The 12,410-nt window shown below is 41.5% G+C and overlaps 1 long non-coding RNA gene across 2 annotated transcripts in view; it reads left to right on the top strand.

Annotated features, from left to right (window-relative positions):
* Nucleotides 1-12,410, top strand: part of LOC113964215 — a 71,175-nt gene that overhangs the window by 35,330 nt on the left and 23,435 nt on the right. For both annotated transcript variants that reach the window (XR_003533105.1, XR_003533104.1), the window contains exon 3: nucleotides 9,453-9,579. This is a non-coding gene — a long non-coding RNA (uncharacterized LOC113964215). The remainder of the gene's footprint in view (nucleotides 1-9,452; nucleotides 9,580-12,410) is intronic.

Raw genomic sequence — 12,410 nt, 5'->3', positions numbered from 1 at the left:
AGCCTAGCAGTAGTAGTAGTAGTAGTTGTAGTAAAAGCAGTAGTAGTGGTATCAGAATACAAGTCACAAAGGAGAGCTAAGTAGTGACATTTTATTTACACAGTTCATCTGTTTGTTCTAATCCACTCGTTTATAGTGTAATGTAAACTTGCAATTACCAGAGCTGCTTTCCCTGCCAGATGAACGGTTTAACCTGTATGTCATTCCAAAGTACTGATAGAGGAGAAAATTCAACAGAAAGGAACAGCCTGGAGAATTGCAGTGTGAGCGCTGTATGGGTCTGTGATTTTTTTTCCCTTTCCTTTTTTTTCTTCTTTGTCTTCCTTATATAAGCTCTTTGCTGCAGAGGAAAGTTTCCACAGACTCAGAAAGATCATATGCAGTTTCAAATCTTCTTGAAAGATAAGGCTTTTTTTTTTCCCCTCCCCAAGGCTAATATATTACATACCTACTCAGCACAGGGCTGCCTGTTATCTGATAAGATAATTAGCATCAGACACCAGAAGAAGCATATGTACTTTTAAAAGGAGCATTACTGAATGTTCACAGAGAGAGTTAAAGAGCGTGCTTGTCTTGCAGCTTTTCTGTGCAGAAGCCTTGCACTAGTATTTGACTTTGGGTCAAGAAGTCCTTTAATAAATTAGCAATGCAAATGTGTTTCACTTTATACATGTGGAATTTAAGTGTTTCGGACAGCCATACTAGAGCACTTTGGGGCTTTTTACAGATTTAATGTGGGCCAAGAGTACTAACTCAGGCTCTGAGTATTTTTTTGTTTGTTTCTTTTATCCTCTGTAAAGACATCTGTTCTACATGGCTCTCCACCTTGGCTGCAGTTCAATTTCCACTGACTTCCATGAACTCCATTATGAAACCCAAGTACAATCCTCTCTTTGCACCAGGACCAGCCTGTGACTCCTGAACACAGACCTGCAGCTTACGGATGCCCTCAGCCACCTCGGCTGAGGCATGTGGCTATGGGGAGCAGCCACCACCTTGAGGAAAGTACACCTCATCCTCCAGCTTGTCCCTCCCCTGCTGATTGAGTCACGAGTCCTTAAAACCATGCTATAGTAGTTTAAAAATAAGGAAAGCTGAGACAAAGGCCTCTATCAGCTCTAAAAGCAGGATAGCACTGATGCTTACCCTACCTGATGTGGTCTTTGCCAGTTGCTAAACAGCTAAAATGATCCATTGTTCCATAGCAGTTCCAGAACTTAACATCTGACATTAGTTGTTCCTGTTTGTAAAGCAGCTGGCCCAAAGGCAGGAGCTCCTGCCTGAGCATGCCTGATGGATCTGCTGCATCAAACCCTTCTGGCCTGACAGTTGTAATAATAAATCCCATAACTGAGCTGACATTTTGGCCTGGCAGGGTCTTTCATAAGACTCAGCTGGGAGCAATTATTTAATGAAAAATGTTAATAGATTAATAGTTTGCCCATGAGTTGTTACTTCTAGCATAGAAAGCACTGGGTTGTTTTTAGTGATGGTTGTTTTCTTTTAATAGCATACATGGAGCTTTTCAGGGGATGTGGGGGTGCTCCTCACCTAAAAAGTGGGGACAGGACTCTGAAAAATATGTAGTGTCCTTGTCATTTTCATCATTCTGTGTGCTGTGCAATGTGTGATGGAAACAGTGGAAACTGGAGCCAAAGTGGGGGGTTTGTTTCTGGTCCCTGTGATAGGGCTGCCAGCAAAGAAGAAGAGTTTTCAGCCTACCCCAAAGGGGACCCAGGTTATTGCAGATGGGAGCATCAAATGAACAGGAAAAATTTCTCCTCAAGATGTTTTCACAATTAATTGTAAAGGAAAAAATGGTCACAGATGCAGGGAGGAGGAGAATCCTTCCCACTCCAGTAAGTCTTGTTACTCTGATGGAAATATCTGATGCATCAACTTGTCAGGCTTTGCTCTCTAAACAATCAGCCATTCTGTTGAAGGAGCAGATAGAAAAAGGAACATAGTTGGAACAGTACAATGCAGGCCAGCCCAATGTTTCTTTTGTGTGGCCTGTGGTTCTAGAAAACATTTCGGAGTAACTGAACAGATCAGGGAGACAGAGATGCAACCACTGCCAGGCACGCTCAACCTTCAGCTCCTGCTCTTCTGTCTGCCCCCATTCTCTCCCAGAAATGAGGGGAGACTTGAGCAGAACCGAAAGACAACCTGTGAGTACCAGTGACAGAAATGTTGCCTGATACAACAGTACTACACAAAGTACTACAACACACCTTGCCACTGCCAGATGCCTACTCCTCTGATGTTACAGAAGGAGCCTAATGTTGCTTTATAAACCTCAGTTGACACTACTCACCTTGTCACATCTCTTGTATGAGGTATTTTATTTCACAGCCTCTGCCGAAACACCCCAGGCACTCAAGCTAAATCAGGAGAAGAAACAAACCATAATTTTCAAGGTTTGAGCAAATGGGCAGGGAAACAGAGTATTTTGGGCTTCAGTAAATGGAGGGTATGATCTCCCCCTTTGACCTGAATCTTCCATCACAGCTAATGTTTGGTCTGGTGAGATTTGTTCATGGATTGGTCTTTCGAAGAGCGAAATCCTACAGGCTTCCACCCAAATTTTAACTGTCCTCTGCTAATCAGGTTGACAAAAATTAATCTCTAACATCAGCTGTTAGGCAGCCAGTAACTTGATCCCTGTAACTGAGGGGTAGCACAGAGTACTGAGGCTACCCTTGTAACTTTGGCCAGTGAAAAATGGTAGTGATATTTGATACTGTTGATCATCAAATGCTTCTAACCTGTGTGGAGAAGCTGTGCATATCAGTGGAAGCTCCTTGAAAGCATTCTGTTCCTTCTCCTAAGATGGAGCCAGAGGAGTCACAAGCAGCAGTTGTTTTCATGTTTCCGAACTCCTCATCTCTGGAAGCTGACAAGGTTTCTTCCATATGCATGTGAAACCACTAGAGGATTGAGGAGATCACATAGTGAGCTACAGTGCCTGCTTTTCTGTAGATGTTATCTGGGTTTTCATATTCCTTATTGCAAGTGTAATTACTGTCTTCCCCTAATTATCTTAGTAACTACCTGAAATTGACATTGCACTGCAGAGCAAGTGGCCAGAAGTGAACCAGGCAAGTCCAAGTTATCAGTTACGTTAAACAACTGTATCAGTGTATCAGCTTAAAAATCACATATAAACCCAATTGACTGTGCTAGCTTAAGACCATCTTATTTGCAAATACAAAATTGGCTCCTAAATAGATTTAAGCTTAAACCAAAACAGACATGGTTTAACACTGAAATATGAGGATGCCCACTCTGTCTTCTACACCAGTTTGACCAAAATGGATTTTAAATTATGCCTTTAGAAAAACCAGTGTACTTTTTCCTAGCAGTTTAGACCTAGATGATGACTGTAGAAGCAGAGGAGTGCTTTGAAATTCTTCCTTTTATAACTATTCCAAGTGCTGAGGGCATTTGTTTGACGTTTGTTGCACCTCTGTTAACTTTTGAGCTTTAGTACTTGCCCACAGAATATGCACAGAAATAGGAAAGCTCCATCTCCATTTCACAAGGACCAGACTGTTGTCTTCGCTCTGATGGGTGCAGTGCAGCTGCGATGATCCACATAAAACGATAACTGCGTTTGCAATCACATGCTTGGAAAACTGGAACAAAAGGGAGCAGTCTGTCATTTTACCGTGCACACATTGCCATAGGTCTGTTGTTCATAAATGTCTCCTCATTTTTTTCTACCTGCTATGCATGGAAGTTCTGCTTCATTGCACGGAGTCCTGGGTAGGTTTTCAAATTTGACCCTGGAAGGCTTCCAAGGAAATGGCCTTCATGGTTTCTGAGATTGGGCCGTCCTTTACTATCATGATAGTATGTGAGTGCATTTCACAGAAACATTGAAACTGTCAAGCAAAAGAAGGAAGCTTCTGGATACAGGACTTTCCTAGAAGTTGTATCTAGACTGAGGAATTTCTGCAGTGAATAAGATGTCTGTAGACATCATCTCTTTCAGAAAATGTCAAACTCTCTCTATAAGTTACAGAAAAACACAAGTGCATGTGTAACCCCTACAGGATTAATCAAGCTTTCTCCTATGGGGTGCTAAGGAAGGAAAAGTGGGAGAGATTATTGTTGCTATTTTTACATGCTTGGGAGCTGCTAAGCGATTATAATAATGGGAGACATAAATTACTTCACCAATGCATTTGGAGATGAGACAGTGAACTGATTCTTGGAGGAATACAGGATATGTATCCTGAATGGCAGACGCTGCAGAGGAGAGGGCTCAGGCAGTAGGAAATGGAAACTGTGTGGATGAAACTGGATTTCTGTTCTGCTCCCCCGCTTTAATTTGTTCGTGGTGCAAGCAAAGCAGGCACCCCATTTGCAATCTGCGAGTTTAGTGAAAGCCTTCACACCTGCTACCTGAAGGACAGTTCAGCAAAAGAAATTCTAAAGTTTATTTAGTAGATTCTTTTTTTCTTTTGCTGTTCCCAAAAAAGAAGCTCATTCATATGCACTTGACAGTGAGAGGTAAATTTTCTGTGCAGCGCAAGGTGACTTAACCACATGATTCTCAGGAACAGTAGCAGGAATGCTGCAGCAAAATCCTCATGCCAAGGCATGTGAAAACATCTGTAGATGAATCCACTGCCCTATGGCAATTAGAATCCTGGTCAATGATTTTTGTTCTGAGTGCTGAAACAAATAAAATCCATGCCACAAATCTCCTGTCTGCAGCATTGTGATTCTCTCTCTTTGAGATTCTGTGCAGAGTTTTTCCTGGTGCATTGCATTAATATTAAATTAACAACACACTACTCACATGGAACTTACATTCTAAAAAAAGCTCACATTATGCTGTGAGCCTTTTATTACAAAATAATAGCAGTCGTGAGGTTAAAGTTTGTTCATACAGTTTTCTATAGAACATCTGTACATTTTTTATGGAGGATGAAAGCTACGTTCCACGTGTAGCTTAGTCATATGAATATAGATAATGAGTAGTTTATTGAATTTCCTTTTAGATTTTTACCATTCACTTATATTCATATAAAGCATGCAAAACGTACCAGTTTTTTGTAAGTGGTGCTTGCTTTTCAGAAACTCTAATTTTTCTGTCAGTGTTCTGCAGAGGATGTGACCTGGTATGAAAAGGACCTATTCCTCTAGGATTTAGCTTGTAGCTAGAGGCATAAATCAAAGATTCTGTGAAGTGGATTGTAATCCACACTGGAAAGAATAAAGAGAAATCACTAGGTCCATATGGAGCAGGACCTTGAAAAGCTTTATGAGGACCACATTCACTGGAACAGTTACCCAGCATCCAAACCATGGAAGCCCACACAGGCTTCAAAACCAAAATATTTCAGGGCTTTTGTGGCCTTCTATGATGCGGAAGCTGGACAGAATTTTTATTGAATCTGGCCCTAAATAAGCAAAAGAATTTTGTAATCAGTGCATGGTTTAACAGGAAGCCAGAAAAATTCTTTCAATATTGGAATGAAATGGTGGGAGAGCTTAGCCCTAGATACAGTCCTGGCTGCTGAGCTCAAAAAAAATTTGCCTGCAAGCAAAACTAGCAGGGAGTAAAGCAAACTCCTAATTAACTCAAATTGGAAAAGGTATGTATTGGAATCTCAGGTTTTTACTACATGTGTATATAAGCCATACCTTACTTTTCAAATGCTGACCCTTCACTCCACAAAAATGTTTTCAAGACCTTAAACAGACCCAGTCCTTAAATGCTGAAGCCCCTTTTCTTTTTCTCATATTGTAGAAGCATTTGCAATTATTGGTAGAAAACTCTGGATGCAGTGCCAGAGCTCCTTAATGCCATTCCAGGTGTCAAACAGCAGGGACTGTTAGAAAGCAATATGTAGCAAACCTCAGCCCTGATGGTATTTCAGCATTAAGCCTTGGTCCCAGAACAGTTGTATTGCAGAATATCTTAAAGTTTTGGTAGAATGGATGTGGAACAGGCAAATGAGTGACTACTGCATGATGGTCTAGATTTGAAAGTTACTACTGCATTACCTATGCTGTGAACTTGAAATTATCTCAGTTCTCTGCAGTGAGACATGTGCCATGGCAGAGCCAGCAGGAGGGGCAGGTATTCTAACTGCAAGTGTGTTTTCTCACCTTGAAATTTTATGTTCATGTTTTAGATGCAGAGGTTTGGGTAGCATTCAAAAACGTCCAAAGGGACATTAGCCAACCTCTGAGAGCATTATGGAGACCCAGATAAGTGGACAGGGCTTGTTTTCAGTCTAGATGAGTGGATCTGAGTTAATTCCTTTAGCTTCAGAATATACCTGTAAGTCATGATGATTTCACCCACAGCAGCATGTAAGCATTTCAATAAACAGGGTATGCACTGTGCAGCAAAATCAAAGCTATGCAGTAATAACTACCCTGCAGCTAAATGGTGCTTTTTCCACAGCTGAATCCTTACAGGGATGATGTATTTTTTAGTCATTCATTGCCATGTGACTTATTAAAACAATTAACAGGTAAGAAAAGTGGTTGTTTTGAGTGGTTTGACAAAGGCTATGCAGAATGAAGTTCAAGCAGAGTGAGTTTCTGCCTCTGTTGGTAGGAAAGTGTGTGAAGTGGCCAGGGCTGCAGTTCTCTTCTTAGCTCCCCTTCTAACTCACTGTTTGACCTTGGAAAAGTCTCCTGGCCACTTTGGGTTTTCAAGTCATTATGAACTCAAAACTCATATCAGCTTCTCTAAAAGATTTGTGAGCTCTCCATGCAAACCTGGGTCCAGCTCTGGAATTATGCCTGATGGGTTTATAATTTGAGCCCTGTGTACACAAGGTTTGAGGTTTTGACACGTAACCAGATGAAACATAGTGGTTTCAGCTGAGTTTTGCTTTGAATTTTTAGGTTCAGCTCTACTCCTCACTTAAAAGGAAGGACTGAAGGTGGTGGAGCTAAGTGAAGAAACTGTCCACTGAGGGCTTCTAGGAAAAAAACAGATAGTTTCACTTAGTCTGATTTAAAATTAAAGCTCTAGGGGAATAGTTTACTGAGGCTTTTATATTCAGTGCAATTGCCTGTACCCTGTTCCAGGAGGAGAATATGAGACACAGGTGCATAACGTTTAAAACCTGCATGATGAAAGAGCTCTGCAGACAAACCTGGAAACCTTGTGAGTGACATCACAGATGCCTTGCCTTGCCTCTGTATCTTCCCAGCCAACCATCCGAACAGAACTGTGCAAACATAACTTGTGATTTTAACAGTGAGCTACCACCCCAGGATTTGCAGGACAGGTCTTTTAGATTTTCTGCAGGGTGGTAAATAGATACTTTGTCAGTCTGGTCACAGCTTCACTCAAAATGCACCTCATGTCCATTGTTGATGTTGCTGTGTTTGGGTCCTACTTTGCTAGACCTATGCATCCCTCTCTGGCCTTGTAGCTGTGCTCTGGACCTGTAGATCTTTTTGAGGGTCTGTAAAGCCAGTGGAGCCTGAAATCAGCTCTAGTTTGTCAGTGATTTAAACTAATTTCTGAGCTCTAGTGCTGTGGACGCTCCAGCTTATAGCCCATGCCTTGGCGCATAGTTAATGTAGATAGCTAAATAACGCAGGCTTAGCGGAAGAGGTTTCAGCAAACAATTTTTATTTTCTTAGGCAACAGATTTCAAGGACACGAAGGCTGGGTGAGCTCTGGGTCACAATTTGCTCAGGCTATATTTGCACCACAAACATGGAAGCAATTGCCAGTGCTAGATTTAGCTGGCCACCATGGGCAGAGCCCTAGCTCATATGAGACCCAGGTATGTCCCTCTAGGCTCCCATGCTGGAGGAACCCTCAGGGGCTGGACTGGCTCAAGCCAGTGTCACCGCCCTGATTCGCACAGCCATTGTGCAGGGGAAAGGAGCACAGGACCTTCAGGACCAGCCAGCTCATAAGGATGTAGACAGCTGCTCCCCAGCACTCAGGGGGAAACTTCAGAGGGCAGAGTCTGGCACCGCGTTGTGTAACTTTATTTCAAAGAACTAACTGTGATTTTTATATGGAGCATTTGTGTGCCAAAAATGCAGCTCTTTTTATTTAGTGAAATATCCTTTGAAAAACTGTAAAATCATGACAGGTTTTCATATTTATTTTACATTCAGCTCAGGATTATACACGATCAGCTTTAGGGCCTTGTAGGAGCCAAGAGACTATAAAGGTTGTCAGAAAATTGGAGGCTTTATACCAGGCTGTTCTGATTTAACTGGCAGACCATTTAAAGTTACTGAGATTTGGGGAGAAGCAGAGCTTTTTAGAAATGTCAGTCTTCAGAGTGCTGCAGTTTCTGACTGGCACCCACTCTCCAAAGTACTGACCTCAGCACCGACAGAAGAACGGCAGCAGCATCTTTAAGCTAGATTTTGTTATTATTGTTCAGAAGTTTTGCCATTTCTGAGTAGATAAGTTTCCCCTGGAGATGTAGTAGCATCTGGGCTTTCTTGCAGCTGAGTTTAAAGCCTCCTGGTTCCCTGAAATGAAGTGACAGCTTTTAGTCTTCCACATGAACGTGTGAATGTATTCAGGTTCATTTATAACACACAGAGAAGAAATTGATATTGGGGGGAAAGGAAAAAAAAAAAGGAAAGAGAAAAAAATCTTCGAGGGCTTCATCTGCTCAGGGAAGTAGTATAATGCATCCACACACTTCAGTCCACGTGAGCAGAGTAGTAATGGGATACACACTCACACACACACGCACACAAGCTGGGATCCTTTTCAATCAGTTGAATTATTCCTTTGGTCAAAGGTATTTTTCTTAGTTCTAATAATAAATGCTGAAATCTTGGGTTAGTGAAAGATACAAAGATAGACTTTAATACACACAATGTGTGTTACCTCCAACTGTATCCAGTACACAATGGACACATTGTTTCTCTCTTTTTTTTTTGTTTCCACAAAAGTATAAAAGAGCGTCATGCAACAGACAGCACATTTTAGTCTGCAGTGGAACTGGCAGAGGATTTCAATGGAAAGTTGATTTATTTCAAGGGATTATGGGAGTCCAGGGATAAAGCTGGCACCTGGCCACAGGGAGAGCCCTTGACCTAGAAGCAGGAACAGTTTTCAAAGCTGTACATGTACATAACTGAGCAGAACACTTTAATTTAGTGCAGAGCATAACCTGAATTCCTTCTCTAAAGGAAGATGAAAGAAAGAAATTTTACTTCTTAGTAGGACGTTGGAAGCTGTATCCAAAGCTCTTTGCCTATTTTACATCTTATTCTGCAGCATTGCAGGAAGCAATTGTTTGTGACAAAAGGCCACTTTCTTCCTTGGTTAACTGGGAAAGCAAATTGAGCTGCCACTTATAAAACCGACTGGATATAGAATTAATTTGCTTTTCTTGATAGATGAAACAAGTTAACAGATCACTGCAGGTTACTCTCTGAATCAACATATGAAACATAATTTCATTGTCTTTCCTCCCCTCTTCTTCTAGGCCTTGAGCGGTAATTATAAAGACTTCAAATCTCCCTAGTGACATCAGCTGGTTAAAAAACTTTGGATCACTGGATTAATGTAACCCAGAGCCTGCTTTCGGCAGCGTTATTCACACTTCAGACAAGGTAATTCTATACAAAATACTCTTCCGTAACTGTGCTCTATTAATTTTAGTAGTAGTTTTCAGTAAGCTTCACATTGGGATTCACATTATCTGGCCTATTCCTTAGTCAGAAGGTACAAAGCATAACAGCAACAAAAGGAGTCTTTAAAATGATATTTTGGAGCATTTCATGAAGACTGTGTATTATATCAAGCATACCATAATAATTACATTTACTAAACCTTCCTGAGCGATAATAGGCTTCTAGCTCAGCTGCCCGTAGAATCAGTCATAAACTTCAGCCACCTAATTAAGTGCTTTATTCTGCAGCTTCTAGTCCAGCCAAACGACCACAGGCATCTGTAGGTATCTGACCTGAATCAAGGACTCTGGGTTTGAGCCCTGTGTTTCCAGACAGTGTGTCTGACTGATACTGCAAAACCACAAAATGCCAGATGGTTTCGACATATTACACAGCTCCCTGTATGGGCATCCAGCGACAGTGTGTGCCTTCCTGCAAAATTTCACAAGCTGAAACAATTTCTTGCAGTGTGGAGACAACACTCTGCCTGAAAACAAAGATTTAACGACATTGGCGTTGCTCAGCCTCTTGTCAACTTCTGCTCTGGGAAAAATTGTCAGCTGTTCTAAAATTAGAAGATAATGTAACACTGGCCAGAATAGGGCATAGTCTGGGCAGGCTTCTTCATTATCAGCTTCCTTGTTGAACTTTAATCCTTATTTTATGACCACTGGTTTGGGTATAGCTTGCATCATGGGCACAAACTGCCCGTCATGGCATATTTGCACAGTGATTTTGTTGTTGCATTAAAATGAGACTAATGGATTAATTTCACTTGTCAGCTATAGCAAGTGGAGACTGAGGGGCTTTCCCACCACACAAACTGTGGCTGGGTTGGGTCCTGCGTTAGGACGTCCTTTTGCTACGTCACCTAAAGCAATCTTCACTGAGACCACCAAGTCCCCTTGCACACCAACTAGTCTACTGGTTTCCTTCTAACTTGTATACAAATACCTTGGATATCTAGGGAAATGGGAAAGAGCAATGGAGCCAGTTCTGTGCAACAGAGGGAGCCTCCTTCCTCAGTATATGCATATACTCTTTTGTCAGGCTCTGGAGGTCAGGTCCAGACCCTTTGCATTTCCTGAGCTAAGTCTTTCAACTCTGTAAAGTTCTTTAAGCACACAAAATATGCCTCTGGGTGTGCCCTGAGCTAGTATTGGCAAAACTGTTGGGGTTGTTGCCTGCTTCTCTGCTTAATCTGGGAAGGAGAAAGAAGGCAAATTTGGCTCTCAGAGGAGAGCCATTCAGCTAGTCCTGTTCTTTAACATATGCGGTCAAGACCTAGATAAGGCAGCTTTACCCGTGTGTACCTTTATTTAGTGGCATTTGGGGTCTGGTGCCAGGTATTGAAGGAGATGCAGGCAGTGCAAATGCATGAGATAAAACCAGGCTGCATTTGTCATGCAGAGGAGTTTCAGACTTCTGCCCAGGAACCCCATGAAAGGCAAGGATATTAAATCCTGCCTGCAGACAGCTGCCAAGGTCTTTTCTTGAGCATACCTATTTCTTCCAGAGTCATAATAATCGGGCCTTGTCAAGCCTGATCCTGAACTGAGGGACACAACAATGTCTCCCAGTGCATGCTGAAGAAAATGATGAATGGCTAGCTCATTTTATCCCCATGCAGGTCATGGGCAGTTGCATGCATTTCGTAAGGCCAGCTTTGTGCTCACCATCCTTGCCATCATGTTCAGGAATTCCTGAAAGGCTGCCACTATGGGGCAGGAACCACTGTGCTGTGTCCATCCCTTAACTATGCTCCCTCTGAGTTCTCCATGTCCTTTCTGACGAAGTTTTAGATTTGAGATGTCACAAGGACTCCAGATGTAGCTGTAAACCTTGTAATCTAGGGTATTTGCCCTGAGCATATCTTTCTGGTGAACTTGGCATTGGGATTTCATGAAGAGATGGGTTAAAAAAAAAGGTTAAAAAAAAAAAAATAATTGTGCATTGAATGCTTTTTGCAGCATTACCAGCGACATTCTGCGCAGAAAGCTATGCTTCAACTCATTTTCATCTTCTGTTGTAACTCCCCTCCTTGGCATTATTATCAGTAAATTTGTAATCAAATACATGGCAGCTGCACCACTGGGCCCTGTCTGTGGTTTGATGTGGACAAAATAATTATAAAATCCTTGGGAAAGGTCTGTCTTGATGTGTCCAGGCACATGCCAGTAATAAGTATTTATATAACATCTTTTCTACTGATAGAAATTAATAAAAAGGAAGAACAGAAACATTTTCTGTCACTTTAACATAGCAAGGAAACACATAACTGATTTACTGCATGTTGCTTATACTTACTCTCTTTCTTATCTACCAATTATGGCAAAGAACAGGAGAACTCTAATGACAGTAACGTTAACTGAATAAAATTTTAGTTACTTAGCTTTAGTGAATAATTTGTCTTCCTCAACCTGATTTACTAATATCTTAGTTGACAAGGCTCCCCATTCAGCATATTCATTTTGTAGTTAGAGAGGGATTGTTTGTAATTTACAGTTTAAGTCTGAGTGCTGTTATTTTGCACTATGAAAGAGCATCTGTTACAGTAGATAGCTCTTTATATGTTAGTGCCACTAAAACTAAAGAACACCAGCCATGTTAGCAGCCAGTTTATGAGCACCCGATAATGTTGAGCTGTGTAAAGGTGAATTTCTTTGGAAAGGGCAGAAAATATAATTGCATAAGTGAACTCTGTGCAACTGTCACCTACAGTGGGATGAACTTGAGTAGAACTCATTAACACCAGCTGTAGGATCCAGGTT

The sequence above is a fragment of the Neopelma chrysocephalum genome, unplaced genomic scaffold (genome assembly GCF_003984885.1).
Source record: "Neopelma chrysocephalum unplaced genomic scaffold, ASM398488v2 Primary Assembly neopelma1_26b, whole genome shotgun sequence".
NCBI lineage: Eukaryota > Metazoa > Chordata > Aves > Passeriformes > Pipridae > Neopelma > Neopelma chrysocephalum.
Note: the sequence above shows the minus strand (reverse complement) of the source record. Positions and strands in the feature narration are given on the sequence as shown.